This window comes from Typopeltis vanoorti, chromosome 1 (assembly GCF_054136105.1).
Source record: "Typopeltis vanoorti isolate ZY-2024b chromosome 1, IOZ_Tvanoo_1.0, whole genome shotgun sequence".
NCBI classification, from domain to species: Eukaryota; Metazoa; Arthropoda; class Arachnida; order Uropygi; family Thelyphonidae; genus Typopeltis; species Typopeltis vanoorti.
The window spans coordinates 14127407-14149552 of record NC_143549.1 but is presented as its reverse complement, the minus strand read 5'-3'; the positions used below and the strand labels follow the sequence as shown (position 1 = coordinate 14149552).

Here is a 22146-nt window from a genome sequence, read left to right as displayed (position 1 = left end):
TAGAGACCACAGATATGAGAATAAATAAAATAAAAAATAAATATGCTAATGCCCTGTTTATTCCCTTATAGGGAGTAGGCGAGGCTTTTAACCCCATCAATCTCCACCGGTAGCCAATCAGAGATAGCAGACTCATGTCTATCACTAATTATAGGTGCACCAATGAAGGGATGAGCAAAAGTTTGCTCATCTCTTCTAGACGGATGCTAGATGGGATTAAAAGCCTCGCCTACTCCCTATAAGGGAATAAAAAAGGGCCTGGTACCTAACCCTAACAGGATAGGTTACTGTCTGAAATTATGTGGGTTCGACGGTCGATTTTCTTGAGTTTACGGGATGAAAAACCCAAGTTTCAGAGAGAAAAAACCTGTTTGCCCATGCCAGAGATCAACTAACTTGGGAACTGGTCAAAGAAAGGCTTAGAAAAAGTCCCTCTGGTCAACGACTAGACTCAAACTTATGTCTATCTTCATGCAGCCAAGCGCAGAGGATGCAAGCAGTTCTGAGAAAAATCAGGGGCTTGAACAGATGGCATAAATGGTAGGATCACATTAAAAATGAAGAAATTAGGAAGTAACTTGACATTGTTGGCATTTAGAATTGACATAGCTATATAAAGTGGTGGTAGGGCCACATGAACAGAACAGAAAAGGTTGACAAAAACAGGTGTTTGATGCAAGGATAGCTGGAAAAAGACCCAGAAGAAGGCCAATATCTATATAGATTGATGCTGCACAAAGTAACTTAGAAGACAAATATATGATCTGATAACACTGGAGTAATTTACAGACTGACTTGGAGGAACATTGTTGATAGAAAGCTAGTAATAGTGTGAAGTTAATCACAAATAATCTGAATATTCTGTACAAAAATGATTTCCTCTATGTTCATTAAATCATGTTCATTTGTTGTCTCCATTGCTGTCCTAATATCAAGTATGCTAATTTTTTTTTTTTTAATTCATCACCAACCTCATCAAAATCCTGATATATCCTTGGAAGGGGGGGGGGTACACCCTGTGAATGAAAAGAGTCAAGGAAACTGTAACTGGGAAAAGTCAGATGGACGACTAAGCTGAAGAAGTGAACAGCTGAGCTCCTGTAAGTAAAAAAAAAAAAAAAAATACGGAATAGTATAATAAACTGTGGATGGAAAAGAACATAACTGAAGATGAAAATGAGATCACATACATTTGCAATATCAATCTATGGAGTTTGAAATCACAAATATAAGTTTCTCTATTAGTTATTTATTAACGATTAGATGAGAGTGAATATGTAATATTCAATTCTCTGCTATATACCACGTGCATAAAGAATTTCACAGGCTCTCAGAGGTATAACAAAAGTTTGCACCTGAAAATATCTCAAGGACTGTAGCAAGGTGGTGCAGCTGTTGGCAACTCTGAACAAAGGCAGACCAAGCTCTCATCACTCTTTGTCTCAGTATCTCCCACCATGCAAAGCACATGTCCTTGCAGACATGTATAATACTATGCATTGAGGGAAGAGCCACTACTGAGACCGGTTTCGACCTTTATTGAGGTCTCATCAGTGGGAGACAGACCCAGAGGTGGTGACACTAAGGCAGAAGCAATAGAGAGGTCACATTTACCTATATGAGTTGTCAACCAGTGTACCACCTTATTATTAAATTATTCTGGATTTAGAGAAAGACGTTGGAAGTTTATTTTGCACTTAGTTAGACTATAATAAATTTAGTTTAATCCTTTATCCAAGTGTGAGCAAACAAAGTTTGCAACTGAAAATATCTTCAGAACTGTAATAAGGTGGCACACCGGTTGGCAACTCATATAGGTAAATATGACCTCTCTATTGCTTCTGCCTTAGTGTCACCACCTCTGGGTCTGCCTCCCACTAACGAGACGTTAATAAAGGTCGAAACTGGTCTGGGTAGTGGCCCTTCCCTCATAGCATTATACATGTCTACAAGGACATGTGCTTTGCATGGTGGGAGATACTGAGACAAGGAGTGATGAGAGCTTGGTCCACCTTTGTTCCGAGTTGCCAACAGTTGCACTACCTTGCTACAGTCCTGAAGATATTTTCAGGTGCAAACTTTGTTTGCTCACACTTGGATAAAGGATTAAACTAAATTTATTATAGTCTAACCAAGTGCAAAATAAACTTCCAAGATCAGATTCATTCTCTGCACTCACCTCTCTACCTCCCAGCAGCAAGTAATTTTTGCTAACATATCATTTATAATCCTTGCCCCCTGCCTCATCTCACCACTGTCATACCTGGGTAACACACTTACTGACTTTTCTATCACACTATTATCGTTTATCCATCTCAACAACCTTCTGATATCCAATCTGATGTGTTCTTTATTCCCAGTCAAGTCATTTGTAGCTATTACAAGTACCAACTCGTTTGTTTGCTTACTTCTCATATCCAATGCCTCAATCACTCTACTCATTCTAAGTCCAGGAAAACAAACTTTGTGCATCCTCTTGTCCAACACACCTTTAATAATTGAATCACCATATAATGCCACCCGCATGTCTTTCGTTACATCTTTTATGCCAACATTATTTGTTTACATCATTTTCACTCTTCCATACATATCTCAAATTCTCTTAACTTCATTCCACATCACTTTCATCTCTTACTTCATCTGAACCAACTCAACTTTAAAGTCTTGCATCACATTTTCAATCTCTTAATTTTGTTGCTAGCCATACACGTTTGTTCACAGTCAACCGCTCATCACCTTACCTTTAACTGCACTTTGTTTTTTTAACTTCTGTTACATTTGTATCGCTTTTGTCCTTCTTACCATCGACTGTTAAGTTTATCAGATCACTCATTCTCTTTTTCCAAAACTTTTTTACCATTTTTTCACTGCTCTTTTACACTGTCCCTCTTTTCTATCAGACAAGCACTTATCCTCTTCATGATATTCTCGCTACTAATACTTTCAACACATTAGCACTCATAAAGTCCTCAATTTAACTTGCACTTCACCCCCTGTCCTTCCACCTGCCTTAAATATCCATAATTTATCTATATAATTCAACGAATACATATAGCATACCTCACATTTCATGAAATAACTGAAATCAGAATTAAATTCCTGCATGGACAAAGCTGACGCCATCTTTCTTTTGCCGGTTACTATGCTAAACTCTAATTTTAAAGAATCCATAAACAAACAAGCCCACACACTAAAAACACTGCAAGCACCCAACTTTTACAGCAACTCATACCACTAAACCCAGTCTTATTTACAATTAATTATTCCAAAAAGCTTATCTGAAATGGGAGCCTTCTTTACACACTGCTACTTCTCTCGAAACTCTAGTAACCGCTATACTTATATATATAGGGACTAATGACCATGATACATGATTTAGAGTGCAAAAAAGGAGTTAAGATCTTAGATAACAAAGATAAAAGTAAGCCTACATGCAATGGATAAAATATAAAAAGAAAAGCACTGAGCCTTGACACAAATTTGAGAGTAATGGAAACATGCACATTCACTCTCTCTCTCTCTTTCAAAGATTCAGTGAGACAAATACTGGCATGTGAAAGAATGTACTATAGAAAGGTTTATGGATGCAAAAGATAACAAATGAAGAATATTATAGAAAAGTATATATATATCAGAAAGATATGTAATGTAGAAAACAAGTCAGAAGGAAACTCTAACCTTTTGAACATATCAACTGAAAGATCAAAATCTTGATGTTTGGTAGAATGGAAGGTATAAACCAAAGAGGACAGCCAAGATGACCATAGGTAGATGACATTAAGGTGCAATACACAAAGTTTGCAAAAGTTGAGTCACTTGATAATGAACAGAAGCAAATGAAAGAAAATAGTGAAAACTGCAGGAGACACCAATGGGAATTGAAACCATGGCAATTGAGGCTATGCTATTATTAGCCCTAATGTCTCTGTTCTCCAATTTTGCTTATGTGTTTATTTCTACTAACTTCCAGGTACGAGCACATCTGGAATTTAGAAATAGCAAAACAGAAGTGATACAGCAAAAAGAGAGCAAGGATAACAGTAAATATGTAGGTTCTCAGCGTATTTCAAGGTTTTACGAATTTTGCACTGTCAAACAGAAGGAAAAAAATAAAAGGTCAGAATGATATATGCATTCTTCCTGGGTCATCTAATCTGAATGCAGCATCACGTGATCACAAACTGTTAGATGTAAAAATCAGATAGTAATTAATTTTCCTGAGAGACAATAATTATTTATAATTACAGCTATTATTATTATTATTATTACATGATGCCCACAAGGAGTCCAAAGGCTCATCGAGGAAGGGCACCTACTCTACAACTCTCTATCTCCACCACTTAAATCCACCAAGTTTATGCATGAAAAGTAATGCAAGAAAAAAAAAAAAACCATGAAATAAAATAATAAAAAATGACCAAGACTATAAAATATTGCAACACATGCTATTAAATGAATCATATGCAGGATGTTTTTTTTTTCTGTGTGGATCCCACCAACAAAAGGTTTTTGAATATATAGTATATTCATACCATAAGTGGGTTAAGGAATTTTTTTTTCAATTTTACTAATTTTACATTTTCTTTAATTTATTTTTTACATTATCATCATGCTTGTCAAGGATTTGGGCCTAGAGTGGCTTATTCTAGCCTTAGAGGTCATTATTGAACCTCTTAAGAGGACATCATAGTTTTCTTTTGCCTAGTGGTTTGTAATTTAAGGCTTGTTTTGGTAATCTTTCTGTTTTCATTCTTTCAACATGTTCCATCCATTTATGTTTATATCTTTCAATTTTTTTCTATTACTGATTGTCGGTTTAATTATAAAATCAATAATACTTTGAAGCAACATCCTACAAAGGTATGTCTGAATTTTCCCTCTTATATTCTTCATATATCTATCTATGTAAAACTTCAGTTATGCCCAAAAACTGAATAAAAAGCCAATGACATTATAAAAGGGGGCACTCCTAAACAAAAATAGGCTAAATAGCCATAAAATTAATACTTTGAAGTTTTTCTCATAAATTTCATTTTAGCTGTTATTAATCTTTATTTGTCTTTTTGTTTTATTGTCCAGATTTCACTTCCATACAATAGTACTGGTAGGGCTTATGTATTGTATACTTTTAGTCTGTTTGTTTTGGAACTAAGTTAGGTTTAAATATACAGTTAATTACATCTGTTATTTTTAAATATTTAACAATTTTTTGGTTTTTATATATTTTTTCATTTTCATATGTAATCATACATCCTAGGTAGTTAAACGAATTTACCTATTCTAAAACCTTGTTATCTATTACTATTTTAGTTCTTACTGGATCTTGTCATTTAAAGGCAATTGTTTTTGATTTTTCTGCTTGATATTATCATTCCATAATCTTTGGCTGGCCTGCCAGTCAAAGAGAGACATTTATCCAGGAGTGAAGATGCGCGATGGACCACTATAGTAACGAGCTGGATTCCGAAAGAAGGGAAACGAGGCCGAGGACGTCCTAAAAGAAGGTGGAGTGATGAACTGTCAAAACTTGTTGGGAAAAATTGGTCAGCCATTGCCAATAACAGAGAAAGGTGGAAAGAACTAGAGGAGGCCTTCATCCAGCAGTGGACAGAAAATGGCTGAAAAGAAGAAGAAGAAAGAATCTTTGGCTATCTCATTTAAATTTAAAATTTCTTTCTGTAAGTTATCTTAAGAATATGTAATTATTTGGTCATCAGCAAAAAAAGAGTGTTTAAGTTCACAGTAGGAGAAAGTTTAATACCTTGATGGAAATTTTTATTCCTTTTATTATTTATTTAATTTAGATAAATATTAAAAACAATTGCTGAAAGGGGACATCACTGTTAGAGTCCTTGGTTTATCTCTCTCATACATGATAGTATGAGTCTTTGGACTCCCTGGAGGTGTCAAATAACAATAATAACAACAATTTAATCTTATTTGTATTTGATTATTTTCATATATACTTATAATAGCTTTTAGAATATTATTTGGAATTTGTCTTTCTTTTAATATGTTAAATGCTTTTTGAAAGTCAATAAATGCAATATGTGTTTCTAAATTGTATTCTCTTCTTGTCTCTATTACTAATTTTAGGCAAAAGGTCAAGTCTATACATGATCATCCTTTTCTAAATCCATTCTGTACTTCTAAAATAAAGTTTTCAGAATATTTTATTACTTTGCTATTTAAAATTCTTCTGTATATTTTGTCACCTTTACTACTTTTTTTAAAGATAGGGATCACAATTGCTTTTTTCCATTCTACTGGTGGGTTACTTGTTGAATAGATTTTATTTAAAAATAATAGGATTCTTTCTTTGAACCTTATTCCTCCTCATCATCATCAAATTCCTGCCATGTACCCTCAAGGGGTGTACAGGATAACCTTATTCCTGTATATTTATATAATTCTGAACCTAACTTATCTTCTCCAAGTGATTTTCCATTTCTTGTTTCTTTCAGGCTGATTTCTAATTCTTCTTTAGTTATTTCCAGTGGTTAAATTCAGCCGGGGTCCAACTCTGGAACTTTTTATGCACTAGACCCCAGAACATTTTTCTGTTTTGTGACTTTTCTCCCTTTATGGTAATTATGCCTACATTATTGTGTTATTATTCAACTGTTTCTCCCTTTATGGTAATTATGCCTACATTATTGTGTTATTATTCAACTGTTTACAGTTTAGAATAATAACAAATTTTGAATGTGTATGTAATCAACAGTCGCCTGATTACGAACACGTAATGAAAGGGACGGAGAAGTTTGGAGCTTCCTGTAATGAGTTATCTCAGCAATTGACAAGCAAACATTATTGCAGTGTAGTATAGTGTAGTGTAATCTTGACAGACTCGTAGTGATATTTTGTATTTTCTGGTTGGCAACACTGTCAGCAACAGTCAGTAACCAACAATAGAACAGCAGATTGGCAGTTTTTTTTATCAGAGCTCGTGATTGTGAGAAGCACAAAGAAAATCATGTAATATTTTTGTGTTTGTAGGCCTACTATTTCAACTATGGATAAGTACATTGGTACTTTCTTTAAATGGAAAAAACTCAGATAACAGTGATAATACAAAACGAGTTTGTAATGACAGTTTGTGTGTAGTTTCTGAAGAGAAAGAAGTATGTAACGAATCTGAAACTGATGGGAAACACAGGATTCCCATCAGTTACAATGAGATAATATTAATGTGTTGAACGAAAGGAAGGATTTGCCGATTTGCTGGACACTCGACTAGTGGATAGCATTCAAAGGTAAATACAACTGGTTATTTTGTAAGGACAGAGGTTTGGGGTGTACATGTGCAGAGGTACAGATCCTAGGCGCAAGTTCTCATCAGGGTATTCACTTAACATCAGAGGGTGGATAAATTGATTAATATGCATTAAAGGGGAAGGATCTAAACAATACTAACAAAAGCAACTCAGAAAGAAAATTTACAACATAGAGATACCAAATCTCACAAAAGTGAAGAAGCAATTATTAGAAGTAAAAGTGAGAATTCATTGCAACACACTGTAGAAGAACAGAACTCTTTAGCTCACGAAATCACATGCTGTGTGTTTCACACTGTGTATCATATTGCAAAGCATAATTGTCCTTTTGTTGATCATCCAAAATTAATTGATCTTCAGATTCTTAATGGGCTAGATGTGGGGAATGCTTTACACAGTAATGTGACATACACTGAGATTGTGAATCATATTGCAAAACAAATGAAACACAAAATTCACAGACAGCATTATAAACCATAGAACCAAAATTTCTACTATTCTGGATGAAAGCACATCCATATCCAACCAGACTGTTCTGATAGTGTACGTACAGGGTGCAATAAATGGTGGTGATGTTACAACACTATTCTTTGATTTAATTCAATTAGAAAGCACCAAAGCAATGGACATGAAGAACTCACTTATGAAGTGTCTTGAAAAGCATGGTCTGAAAAAAGAAATCCTGCAGGAAATTATAATTGGAGTATGTATGGAGATGGGGGCTCAGTTAGCTAGGGACACGAGCAGGTTTGGCAACATTGATGAAAGAAGATTTTTCAACAATTTTAGCATGGCACTGTATAAATCATAGCTTAGAACTTGCTGTGTACAATTCAATGAAAGATGTTACAACAACAAATCATTTTGTGGTGTTTCTTGATAAGGTATATTCAACTTTTAGTATGTCTCCGAAGAATTAACATGAACTAAAGAAATGTGCAGAACAGTTGTTCTGCAGTCTCACCAAGGTGGGAAAGATGTTAACTCGTTGGGTGGCATCAAGTTTTCAGGCTGTGAATTCTATTTGGAATAATGTTTCTTTACACATGCAGCTCATGATGGAAATCAAGATAGTAAAGAAAGAGCAACATTTCAAGGGCTAGCCAGACTTGAAGAAAATTACTTCATAAACAGTTTAGGAATAATGATGGATGAGTTAGCCTCTCAGAATTTTTGCAAAAACAAACTGTGACGTTACCTAGAGCAAACCAACTCCTGAACAGAACAAGAGAGGTATTTAAAGGTCACAAAGAGAGAGGAGGTATTTACTGGAGGGAAGTTCAGAAAGCTGTAGAAGCAAATCAATTCAAAGGAGTTCCCTTGAAAGTATTTGGGTGTAGGAATAACACAATGGAAATAAATAAAGGATAATTTTATGAGAGTATAATCACAAGTTTGACAAGTAGGTGCATGACAGATAAGGACATAAACTACTCAGAAATAATGAAAGTAGTTTTACCTGAGTATTGGCTGGATGATATTGCCGTGGACTATGGTGACCAAGAATTGAAAGATCTGTGTAATTTGTTTCTCTGTGTTATCGTGAGGTCATTCAATCTTATAGAGATTTTAAGCACAGTGGAGGTAAGCAAGTATCAGAAGACATGAAGAAACTTCTGAAGTGGGTTGAAACAATACCAGTGAGCAATGTAGAGTGCAAACAGGGGTTCAGCATTATGAACAATATTGTGACACCAACAACAAGAAATGCACTCATGGTTGAAAATATCCCATCTTTGTGAACAGTAAATAGTTGTGGTCCACCAATTTCCCAGTGGGATCCTCTTCCATATGTTAAACGCTGGATGTCCCAAAGAAGAAAGTGCCCTTGCTTATTGTAAAAAAGAGACTTGATGCATAGACAGACAAATTGAAAGAAGCTTTGTGGAAACTATTGTAGACCTCCTGCAACTGTTAACTGAGGGTAAGTCCCAATATTTTTGTGCACGTTCCTGTACATTTCACCATTTATATTTCTAATTTAATTTACTGATATGAGTAAACACATATGTTTGTCTAATTTTATCTTACAGTATTATTTTACATTTTAACAGCATATTCATTCAAATATTAAAAAGACAATAATTGTTCAACATTTCTACAGTCTAAATAAGTTAAATTAGAAATTTACTAAGGAATTGGAGTTATTTATTTCATCATTATTGTATTTCCTTTTTTTTTTTCGGCATTTATGTAACAAGCTGAATAGGCCTACTGTTTTTTCATCGCTCATATAACCTAATGTTATCTTAAATTGAATTGTCTTTTAATATGTTAGAAGTATTATATTAATCTGTAATTTTGAATTTGTATCTGTATTTGTATTTAAGGGTGGAAGAGAAGGCCTAATGGCTTTAACTCCACCAGAATAAATAAATAAATTTAATTTAAAAAATGTTGCGACAATCTAGCAATAGCCTGAAATTTACGATCCTTATTTTAAGGGCCCCCGGAGCTTATTTGTTTAGAATTTAACCACTGGTTATTTCCTTTTCATTAAACGTTTGCCAGTTATCTTTTTAAAAATATTTATATGTCCACAATTCTGCATAGAAATTTAGAGATTATTCTAATTTCAATTCATTGTTTAATTTTACTTTTTTTTTTTTTCGTGCGAACAAATTTATTTCATCAACAACAAAAGGAAGAGGGAAGTTCAAGTTCAACAAGAGGTGAAGCAATGTCAAGCATGATTAGCATCAATCTAAAGTTCACTTAATTTCAAAAATATTAAAAATATGTTATACAGATCTAATGCAGTAATTTTGATTATAATAATGCAGTAAAAATGAAATCATTTAGTATACTTACAGGAGGCCAGTGATTAATGCACATACCACATAAGCTCACAAAAAAATGTAGTCTAAAGAACAACACAGGCTTGTAAATTTCCACATTTTAGGAATTTAGTCTGGATATCAAACCTATATATATATTAAGAAGAAAAAAAATCAAATCCCTGATAAGCACTCTCAAGGAGTTCAGAATACTATAATAGCATGAAAAAGTTTACATTATTACTTAATATTAATGTGGAGAGGAATTGTCAGTGGAAAACTGACAATTCCTCTCCACATTAGTCATTTATCTGCCAAACCTCTAATATTGTCTGATCTTATATTTTGGTCTTCTGAGGCACGTTATTCCACTGAGATATCGATTTCCTCTTTTTTTTATTTATTTTTATTCCATTAAGTACATTTATATTCTGAAAACCTTTCACCTCCTATTATGTTTAAGGGACTGCCACCTCCGATTAGTTCCGCTCACACATTCTTGATTGCTAACAATGTCAAGTTCTTTCCTAATATTTTCATTTTTAATATGATCCATTGAAGAAATCAGCTTACTCTCTTATTTATTTTACAGAACTCTCACATCTGGTCTCTACTTTTTTTCCATAACTGTTTCTTTTAACTTCTTGAGTCCATGATGAAGTTCTTATTTTTCTATTCTTGCAGAAAATTTCACCATGCACCTTTTTGTCTGAATCATTGTTTTTCATAAGAGTATGTCAGTGAGTTTCCGAGATTTAACTATCAAACTCTCATTTTTTTTCTCCAACATTTGTATATTTCAGCCTACAGTTCATCTCTAGAAGCTGCTCAATTCTCGATATCTTTATACATTTTTCTTTTCAATATAATACTCATTTTTATCTTGCTAAAACTTTATAGTGATCATGTCCTATTTCAAATCTCCTGTATACTGTTCTGTCCTGAACCAGTGTGAAGATATCAATATCAATACTAATATAATATAGTCAATGAAATTTCTTATTTTTGTGTCTTCTCTCAATCCAAATTTATAGCCATCTTTAAGTCATAAAATGGTGTTAGTAATGACTAGTCTATGACCTAGACTAGTCCAGAAATGTGATGAGAAAATTTTGAGAAAATAAAGTTATCTCAACGCTGTTTCCAATGTATTTCTATGTGCCTGGCATTCCCTTCCTATTATGCTGTTTAGATCTCAACAAGAACCAACTTTTACTGTGTTTTGTCAACTGTCTTCAATGACATGCAAATTCTTCTACTTTTTCCTTAGCAGATCCTTCTGTGAGATCATCTGAACAAAGTCTCTGTTCAATTCCCCATTCTGATATCTGCTCAAACTGAAAATGCCTGCCATTCAAGAAGCATCATCATCAAATTCATGATATATACCCTCAAGGGGTGTACAGGATATGATAGTACTACATAAAAAATTACAATTACCAACTTCCTATCTACAATTTTCTCAAGACATTCAAGAAGATTATAGATTAGTATAGATTATCCCTTTTTTCCTTGATTATTATTGCCTGGATGTAATGTTGTAGTTATTATTTAGATGAAAATTGATGCTTAATTCTCCTGCTAGTTCTACTTCTTTTCAGAACTCATCTCTCATGATACTGAGTTTGTTCATAACTTTTCAATATTTGTCCTGGTTCCCTGATGAAAATAGTACAGGGAGCTTTTGTTTAAGCTGATGATGCCCAGTTAGAATGAAGTTTCATCTTGCTGTGAACCTTAATTTGTCTTTTGGTAAGCTAATATAGAATATAATTTGGTCAGTTAAGCCCAGAACTATGAATCCATCTTTGCTGATACCTAATAATGGAATGCACTATGAGAAGATAAAGTGACTGAACATCATGTCAGAATCCCTAGTTCATTGCATTGCATTGCTTAACACTGTGGAGGTCGTGGTTGTAAAAATTGTAGCTTAGGTCACGAGTATTTGAGAGATACATTTATTACTAGTATGTGCTAAAATGCAATAAACTGCAAATATAATACGTGATGGTTTATTTATTTTCAGTTACAATCTAGAAATTATTGAACAAAGAAACAAAGAAAGTTGATCAAACAAACAAAACAAAAACAAAAAAACTAAACCAATGCTATACTGATGTAGGAGTTCGCGGCATCTCTGGATACAATTTACTATCAAATATCACTTTCACTTTAGACTCTATCATTCTCATCATCGGACTGGAGTAACATTCGCTGAATCTCTTCAACATCTGATGGATTATCCAATCGATATATTTTTCAAGCCATTTTCAAAGGTAAATAAAAAAACAACAACTAAACCAATACTACACTGACATCGGAGTTCAGGGTATCTCTCAGATACAATTTACTATGAAATATCACACACCTTTATATAACACGCGTTAAACCAAAACTGACTGCATAAACAGTGTGGAATATCACTCGTAATATATGCATGCGCAGCTAGTCACGACCTCCGAGCTATACACTGGATATGTGTAAGACTATTTATATTAAACAATTTTGTTTGTATCTGTCAGATCAGCCATGACCTCTGCAGGGTTAAAAAGGCTGGTCGCTTCCTATCTACTTTTGCCTCTTAAATACCCCCCCCCCTCCATACACACACCTAAAAAAGGCTTACTAAGGTTGAAAACAATGAGGAAGAAAAGATAGAAATTACAGTTTTTTTCTTTTTTTTCCCAGGTATATTTTTACTTATGGCATATATACATATAACATTTTTCAGTTCATAGGGAAATGAATGTCTGAAAGGTTCATCCATTTTAATCCTTTGAGCAGTAAAGCTGTATACACACAACACCATGCTTTTATCCCTAAAACAGTATCAATATTCAGATACATGTAGAAATTTTAAGTATAGGTGTAAAGGTGTTAAGGTGGTGTTAAGTAAAGGTGTAAATTTATATCGGCTTTTGAGTTTTTGCAGAGAGATGTTGCTATCTCTTAGAAAACTTCCCAAGTTTTTTTTTTTCTTTTTCCATGTATTTATATACAACAGAAGCTGTGATATATATATTAACTCACTGCTGAAAGATTAATGATGATCAAGTCACAAGAAAGAATTGTGTTATGAAAGGTATTCCAATTATTCTCAGCTTCATTATTTCATATGTTGCCTGGCAGTAAAACATCAAATCGCCAACTGCAGTCAATCAATAGATAGAGACTGCCAACACTTATACATTGGTGCCCAAAACCTAAGGACGAACACTATTTCTGAAGATTACAACCACAAGCTTGTGGCAATTTGTATAACTGACAATTCCAAGTACAAAGAGCGAGTACACATTCAAATTTTCGAATCATACACAAAGGGGTCACAACAGTAGCACTCCTCAAGATAGAAGGCAAAAGGCTGCAGTAAGCAAACTGAATTTGAAGGAAGCTCTTTTCATGATGTTATAAAGTTGCAAACTTGGATGTCTTGTGGTTTCTCAAAAAACATCATCTGGATGATATTTTTGAGGGGGGGGGGCACTCCTAAACTATATAGGCTATATTAACCATTAAAATAATAGTTTATTTTAGAGGAGTAACATGGGAATTTTCCCAGAAATAATACCTATCATCTAGATGATTTCACATGGGGAAGAATTATTGCAAAAACTTGAAGAGGGGCTGCAGAATTACTGATATTAGCAAAGAGTTTGAAATCTCATATAACATTGTATCTAGGCTCTAGGCAGCATTTCAAATCAATAGAAAGTGTTCCATATGTTTGCTAAGAGGTTACCCCCCCCCCTCTCTCTCTGCCACGGAGCACGAAGACAGATTTTTGGTTATAAGAACAAAATGTAATCGACACATTACAGCAGGTCAGATTGCAAGTCAACTCCATTCAAGCACAGGCATGCAGATATTGTGACAAACTGTGGCAAGATGTCTGCAACAAGTGCACCTGTATTCTGCGTCCTTACCTGCAGCTCATTGTAGAGCACATTTTTGTTGGTATTGTATCCACAATAATTGGAGGCCAATGTACTCTTTATAGATGAGTCATTTTAGTCTTTCTTCTGATTGTAGATGACATTTGATCGGGAGTGAAAGTGGTACTGCTTACCACCATGAGAATGTTCTTGAAAGGGATAGATACAGTGGTGCTGGGGTCATGGTGTGGGGAGGCATTATGCTTAATGGACACAGTGAGCTACAAGTGCTGGAAAAAGGATGTGTGTGTGGTGAACAATATTGCAACAAAGTTCTTCAACATCATTTCAATTGTTCTATGGGCATGTACATGAAGAATTCATTTTTATGGATTACAATGCCACACCACATTATATATGTGCAGTGGAGATACTTCTGGAAACCAAGGATATTAAACAAATCGAATAGCCAGCACACTCCCCGGATCTCAACCTCATAGAACATGTCTCGATGCAACAGGAAGGTAATCTGCTGCTTGAAATTCCACTCCAGAAAACAAACAAGGCCTTACTCTGAAGGAGGAGTGAGCCAGTTGGTCTCAAGAACTCCTGAATCCCTTGGTGTGAAGCATGATATGACATTGTGAGAGCTGCATCGCAGTTCAAGGTGGACATATTCCAGACTGAAATGTCTCTCTACATAGTTTTCTAAGCACTGTACATTAATTCCATAACTATCGCTTTAGGAAATTTGCAACTTTTGCCAAAAAATGTATTGCAATTTAATTAAATACGAAATTTATAAACACATTTTTTGTGCAATATAATTTATTAGTATGTTGAAATAAATTTATGTCCACATTTGGCTGTGGTCATAAATTTTTTTTTCATATTTTTCATTTTTTTCATTTATATATATATATATATATATATATATATATATAGGGTAGAGCAAATATATATATATATATATATATAGGGTAGAGCAAATATATATATATATATATATATAAAAGCTGAAGTACTCGATGACAACAGACAAACTGCATGTCAGATATTTACATACTGTTATAATACATTGTTTTATTTCTTACCCTGCTTTATCTTTATTTTCTGTACTTAAAACTTAGAGAATGGTCAAATGCCTTAGCTATGGACTGCAGCCATCTATCTATTTCTAATAAATCCTATATTCCCATGTTCTATAGTCTAACAAATTCATTTGTTTTACAACTACACCAGTCAGACTATGTATTGAGTATGAGATTATAAGATTTCAAACCAAAGACAAAGCAGATATTGTTTGTATTCCCCACTTATATTAATCCTTACCTTAAATTAGTCATGGCTTAATTATTAATCACATAAACTTCTACATTAAGCAGGTTCGAAATTTTTAGGATAGTGCATTGACAGAATCAGTCCAATGTGTTGTTCATAAACCATTTAATTAAATCAAAAAGGAATATTTACAGTATGATTCACATTAACATATATATATATACAATCTCATTACAATTCTTTTGTTATTCTCAATTCTTCCTAATCCAAACTTAGTTCTAATTTTCTTCCTTTAAAGCTAATTCACAATCTACAATAACCTGCCGGCCACATATACATTAACTGACAATAAGACATGCCTAGTGTAAGCCTAATTCAATATCAATATACATTATCTCATAAACAGACACACTACATACTTGATATACATTCTTGTTCAGAATTATCACATAACTACTTACAATTCTCTTTCTGCACACTGCCTTTTACAAGAATCTTTTGTTCACATGTAAGTGCTCCTTCTTGTCTTTCTTTCCATCTGCTGACTTCTTGATTTCCTGCCAAATTTCTTCTTTGTCTCTAAAAACACAAGTACTAACCACAGTAATGACTATTTAATTCATAAATATTTCATCCCAAGTATCTTGGGACATCACACAGTAGCTCAAACAATACTAGGAATAACATACAGTTAGGGTGCATGATTACAATGGAATCTCAATATGCGTGCAGTAACGTGTTATAGAAGTAAATTAAATATAACTGGAAAAAAAAAAAAAATATATATATATATATATATATATATATTGGGAGAAGTTGAAACTTTTACACAGATCTTTATATAAGTACTGAAGCCAACAGACTTCGTTTTGAGGTAGCAAAAGTAATCTACGATGCCAAACCTTCGGACTTAAATATCCAACCATCAGAATTGAAAGCTCTTACATCCTTAAAACGTAATAAAAATATAATCATTACCAGAGCTGACAAAGGAAATACCACTGTGGTTCTTGATACCAATTCATATGAGAGAAAAATGAATTTATTACTCTGAGATCGTAATACTTACACCAAACTAGACTATGATCCTACAAACCGTCAACTCAGGAAATTAAACAAATTACTTGATGAAACGTTAAAGATACCAAGCAATTTTAAACCTGGTTTTACTCCATTTTTTCCAAGTAAGCAAACAGACAAAATGTCAAGTTTGCGCCTGCAATTTATGCAAGACTAGCTGATCCCACAGGTAGTGCAAGACCAAGGCAACTCGTGGTAGAGGTGGAGCAAGCTCTGATCACTAATCTTAATATTTACCCTTAATGCCAAAACACATCTCCAAGAAGGGGATGTATGATGTTTTGTATTAAAGGCAAGGGGCCACTACCCAGACCGGTTTCGACCTTTATTGAGGTCTCATCAGTGGGGAGTCAGGCTAGAAATACCAAGATTTAGTAATGCAGAGCTTGTAAGTATTTTACCAAAACGAGTTACCATAAGGTGTTATAACCTTATTAAATAAAAATCTCAGGAGGAGATATAGATGTAGAAAGTATTTTTAACTTGGGTATAGTTATGTTAAAGATACCAAGCAATTTTAAACCTGACCTGGTTTTTTCAAGTAAGCAAACAGACAAAATGTCAAGTTTGCACCTGCAATTTATGCAAGACTAGCTGATCCCACAGGTAGTGCAAGACCAAGGCAACTCGTGGTAGAGGTGGAGCAAGCTCTGATCACTAATCTTAATATTTACCCTTAATGCCAAAACACACCTCCAAGAAGGGAATGTATGATGACTTACAAGCTCTGCATTACTAAATCTTGGTATTTCTAGCCTGACTCCCCACTGATGAGACCTCAATAAAGGTCGAAACCGGTCTGGGTAGTGGCCCCTTGCCTTTAATACAAAACATCATACATCCCCTTCTTGGAGATGTGTTTTGGCATTAAGGGTAAATATTAAGATTAGTGATCAGAGCTTGCTCCACCTCTACCACGAGTTGCCTTGGTCTTGCACTACCTATGGGATCAGCTAGTCTTGCATAAATTGCATGCGCAAACTTGACATTTTGTCTGTTTGCTTACTTGGAAAAAATGGAGTAAAACCAGGTTTAAAATTGCTTGGTATCTTTAACATAACTATACCCAAGTTAAAAATACTTTGTACTTGATGAAACCTCCTCCTTAGATGAAGAAACAATTAAAAAACTCAAGACCTCCCAGACCTCCCAGAATTTATGGCTTACCTAAGCTTCACAAAATTAATGTTCCTCTCAGACCCGTCGTAGATTCTATTAGCAGTTATAGAGCAAGTTATCAAGATTCTTATCTAACCTTCTCTGTCCTCACATAGGCCACTCAGCCTTGTCAATCAAAAATTCCACAGAGTTTCATGCAAAAATAAAAGACATTCAACTGTTAAAAACTGACTTCTTAATTAGCTTCGACATTGTCTCCCTCTTCATGAACATTCCCCAGACAGAAAGAAACAATAGAATTATTAACTCAAAAATTTCCTTCTGATATAGTTGAATTATTCAAATTTGTTATTACATCAGGTTACTTCATCTGGAAAGGTCAAATTTACAAGCAAGAAGAAGGAACAGTAATGGGATCTCCTTTATCACCAAACTTAGCAAACCTGTTTCTAGAACACCTTGTAGAAAAAATATTCACTTTTGAACTAAAACCAAAAATTTGGTTACGATATGTCAACAATGTATTTGCAGTCTTGAATCCCGAACAGGAATTATACCTGTTTCTAGATAAAATAAACCTTCTTCACCCTCACATCACCTTTACGCTAGAAAAATAATCTCCACAGGGTATCTCCTTTCTGGATTTACACATTCAAAGAAAAGAAGACAGTTCCATCGCCACGTCTGTCTAACACAAGCCTACATTTGCAGGTTGCTACATTCACAATTCTTCAGCTCATAATCCATCTCAGAAATTTGGCATCGTTAAATCACTAGTTTCCAGAGCACACAAATTCTGCTCCTCTGAAGATTCTCTAAACCAAGAACTATCAAAAATACAGCCATACTAAATGGATATAATCTTAAAACAACTCAAAAAAAATCATCAGTCACCTTCCCCACATCAACCCAGACAAGAAGAAGTCCATAGGATTCCCATACCTTATGCCAAAGGCATCTTCGAACATCTTTCAAAAATTATGAAGAAATACAATTTTGCCACTACTTACAAATCTATCAGCCAAATCTATAACTTGTTACCTTCTCCTAAGGACAAACTCTCACCTCTGATGTTACCTGGCATTTATGAGATCCCATGCCCCTGCAAATTGTCTTACTTTGGACAGACAGGTAGGTCTGTTCAGAAACGCATCTCGGAACATCAAGACCACATCTGTCTTTTCAAACCGCAGAAATCTGGTCTCTCCCAACACGGAGTTGAAAATCAAACCATAGAATCCATTGGGAGAAGTCGAAACTTTTACACAGATCTTTATATAAATATGAACGTTCATATAAAGAAAGTGCTGAAGCCCTACTACACAGACCAAATTTAAACCGCAACGACGTTCTTACTATTCCTAAAGTATGGGAAATTGTCATACAAAATTGTGTAAAATAATCTTTATATATGAGGTGGTATCAAAAAGTTTGAGACTAGCTCTGTTTATGAGAAATTACTTTATTTATCTATGTTTACACACTATCACCTCCAAAATAGTCCCCTTGCATATCAATACAGTGCTCCCAGCACTCCCATACATTGGGCACAACAACAAGTTTATGTATCTATCTATATACATATATTAACATCCTGATTATAAATGTACATTCCAGCCAGTTGGTATGGAATGGTTTCTAATACTAGCTGAAAATTGGCTAGAGTCCTGACTTATGCTGGATCTTATATATTAGGTAGGCTGAATGTGTGCCATCCAGATCCTTGGAATTTTCATACCATCTTTGTTGTTGACTGATATTTGGGTGGTTTATCAGGATTTCACAGGCTTTCTTAAATTTCCTTTCATACCAGGTTTTTGTATGGTGTAAAGAGAGGGTGCTTTTCCAGTTGATTTGGTGTAAGGTGTTGAGCGCATGATCTTATATGTGTTATCAGCTACTAGTTGATTCATCTGAAGTATGTATGTTGACCTGTCAAGGATGACAGTGGCATTGCCTTTATCCGATTTTGTTATTATTATGTCTTGGTTGGCTTTCAATGACTTAATTGCTACTAGTTCTGTTTTTGTGAGATTTTTCTGTATGGTTTCCTTAATGTTCAGGACATTACTAGTTTCTAATCGTATTTTATTGCCTATATATTGTTAGTTAGGGACTGATGCCTCTTTCTATGTGGTAGATAAAATCCAATTTGTTTACCTTTTTAGATGCTATTGCGTAATTAAGTTCTTTATTCAGTAGCGTAATTTCAGCGCTGTTCAGGGTGTGGCTTGATAGGTTGATCACATGGTTCTTGCTAGCCAGTGGTTGGTCGCTCCTTGTCTCCCTTGTTTGTTGTTCATTGTTGGTGTTTATCGGGGAGGAGGTCTCCCGATAAATTGGATGGATTCCTGTGATTGGCCGCCATATTTCGCCGTTGTTTCAAACTGTGGAATTTGGTCTTGAGTTTTTCTTTATTCTTTGCCAGGGTATATTTGGCCAAACTGTCAGTGATTCTCTCAAGTACTTGTAGAATGTCTGGATTAATATAATTCGATAGTTCAGATTGCAATTTTGAAACCTGATTTTGATTATTGCTAGGTTTTGGTGGGCTGTTTGGATCTGTTCTCTGAGCATTGCTTTTTCTGTGAGGTCATAAATACAGAGTGCTTTAGCGGACATAAATTTCTTTTTTTAGCCTGATGCAGATAGGAATAAGGTTATTGTCTCTGCATCTCTTTAAAAAGGCCAGCTGACTGATCAAGAGGGAAATATGTATCTTTAACTTACCATACCGATTGCAGTCGTGTAAGCTTAAAAGAAAGGATTCAGATCATCCATGGAAATGATACACAAGCGCTGCAATCGATATGGTAAGTTAAAGATACGTATTTCTTTCATACCAGGTTTTTGTATGGTGTAAAGAGAGGCTGTTTGGATCTGTTCTCTGAGCATTGCTTTTTCTGTGAGGTCATAAATACAGAGTGCTTTAGCGGACATAAATTTCTTTTTTTAGCCTGATGCAGATAGGAATAAGGTTATTGTCTCTGCATCTCTTTAAAAAGGCCAGCTGATTGATCAAGAGGGAAATATGTATCTTTAACTTACCATACTGATTGCAGTCATGTAAGCTTAAAAGAAAGGATTCAGATCATCCATGGAAATGATACACACAAGCGCTGCAATCAATATGGTAAGTTAAAGATACGTATTTCTTTCATACCAGGTTTTTGTATGGTGTAAAGAGAGGGTGCTTTTCCAGTTGATTTGGTGTAAGGTGTTGAGTGCGTGATCTGAAAAGCCTGCTTCACCATAATGGTTATATTTAACGTGTTCTTTCTTACGTATTGGGATTGTCTGTCCTGTTTCACCAATGCATGGTAAGTTACAGATGCAATAGACTCCAGGATATGACAATGGGAGGAGAGAATCCTTAGAGGAGCTGAATATGGTTTTCAGTTTAGTGGGTGGCTTGAAGGTGGCATTGAGTATGTTATAATGTTGTAGGATTCTACAACCAACAGATAACACTAATAATAGGACTCTAGCATTGATGTATAAAATTTTTTATTTATTTATTTATTTATTTATTTTTTTAATTTATTTATATATATATATATGTTTTTTTTTCACCAGAGGTCAGGCCAACAATTGTTGTAGCAGTTGGTCAATAACTTTAACAAACCAGTTTGATTGTAGTGTAGCTTGTCTGTGTATAGTTGTGTGCTCCAGAAGATGACCTTGACAAAAAGGTCGAAACGTCGAATGTAGATTTTAGTTATATTATACTAAAGTTTTTATTCAAACATGATAGTTGTCTCCATAATTTTCAAAAATGTATTCAGATCACCGTGTAAGCTTAAAAGAAAGGATTGAGATCATGTTGTTTCTGGCAAGAAACTCACGTGTGAGGAGAGCTTGGTAACAGGGTGCATTGTCGTCATGGAGCATCCAGTTTTTCGCACACCACAGATCCGGTCACTTTCCCCGAATGTCCTCCTTCAGATGCCTTAAAACCTGACAGTAGAACTCGCTATTGACGGTCTGGCCCCTGGGGATGAATTCTCGATGCATAATGCTGCGAATGTTGAAAAAGACAATGAGCATAAACTTGGTTAAGCTGCAGACCTGCCTCACCTTTTTCGGTCGTGGAGATGATGGGCTCTTCCACTGTGAATACTGTTGCTTCGTCTCAGGGTCGTACCTGTACACCCACGGCACGTTGATGGAGTTCTTGGCAGACTTCGACACGGTGTTCTGCTCCTATGTCAGCAGCCTGGGGACGAACTTGGCAGCAACACGGCGCATGTTCAAATCACATGTGAGGATTGCCTGGACTGTTCTGTATGACACACCAACAATGGCAGCAATGTTGTGGAGTGTTCCCCAACGATCCTCATGCACAAGTTGCTGAATGGTTTCGACATTTTTGGGGGTTGAGCTCATTAAAGGTCTTTCTGATCTCTCATCATCTTCCAGTGATGTTCTTCCACTCTTGAAGCACACGTGTCACTCAAAACACCTCAAACGATTCATTGCAGAATCGCCGTAAACTTGCCGAATCATGTCAAACGTCTCTGTGGCAGATTTGCCCGGTTTCATGCAGAATTTCACGTTTGCTCTTTGTTCTAACTTGCTGCCATGATGAAATCGCAGATGTGGTAACGCAGGTGGTCAGAATAGCATCAGTTGCACAGCTCCCAATGTACACAGGACGATGTCTTTTGGCATACTGACTTATGAAAGTAGGTGCTCCTTGTGACTGTGCATGCAGCAGTCACAGAGAGCACCTACCTT

The 22146-nt window shown here is 35.1% G+C and overlaps 1 protein-coding gene across 2 annotated transcripts in view; it reads right to left on the bottom strand.

Moving 5' to 3' along the window:
* LOC150109799 (transmembrane protein 170A) overlaps positions 1-22146 on the bottom strand; it is a 140190-nt gene that overhangs the window by 101590 nt on the left and 16454 nt on the right. Inside the window, exons 1-2 of one of the 2 annotated variants that reach the window (XM_090412270.1) lie at positions 15672-15812; positions 10089-10201 (exon numbers count right to left, since the gene is read on the bottom strand). The gene's annotated coding sequence lies outside the window, so the exon portion shown is untranslated. Of the gene's footprint in view, positions 1-10088; positions 10202-15671; positions 15813-22146 lie in introns of those variants that run through there. The other variant, XM_090412352.1, reaches the window with a different exon arrangement.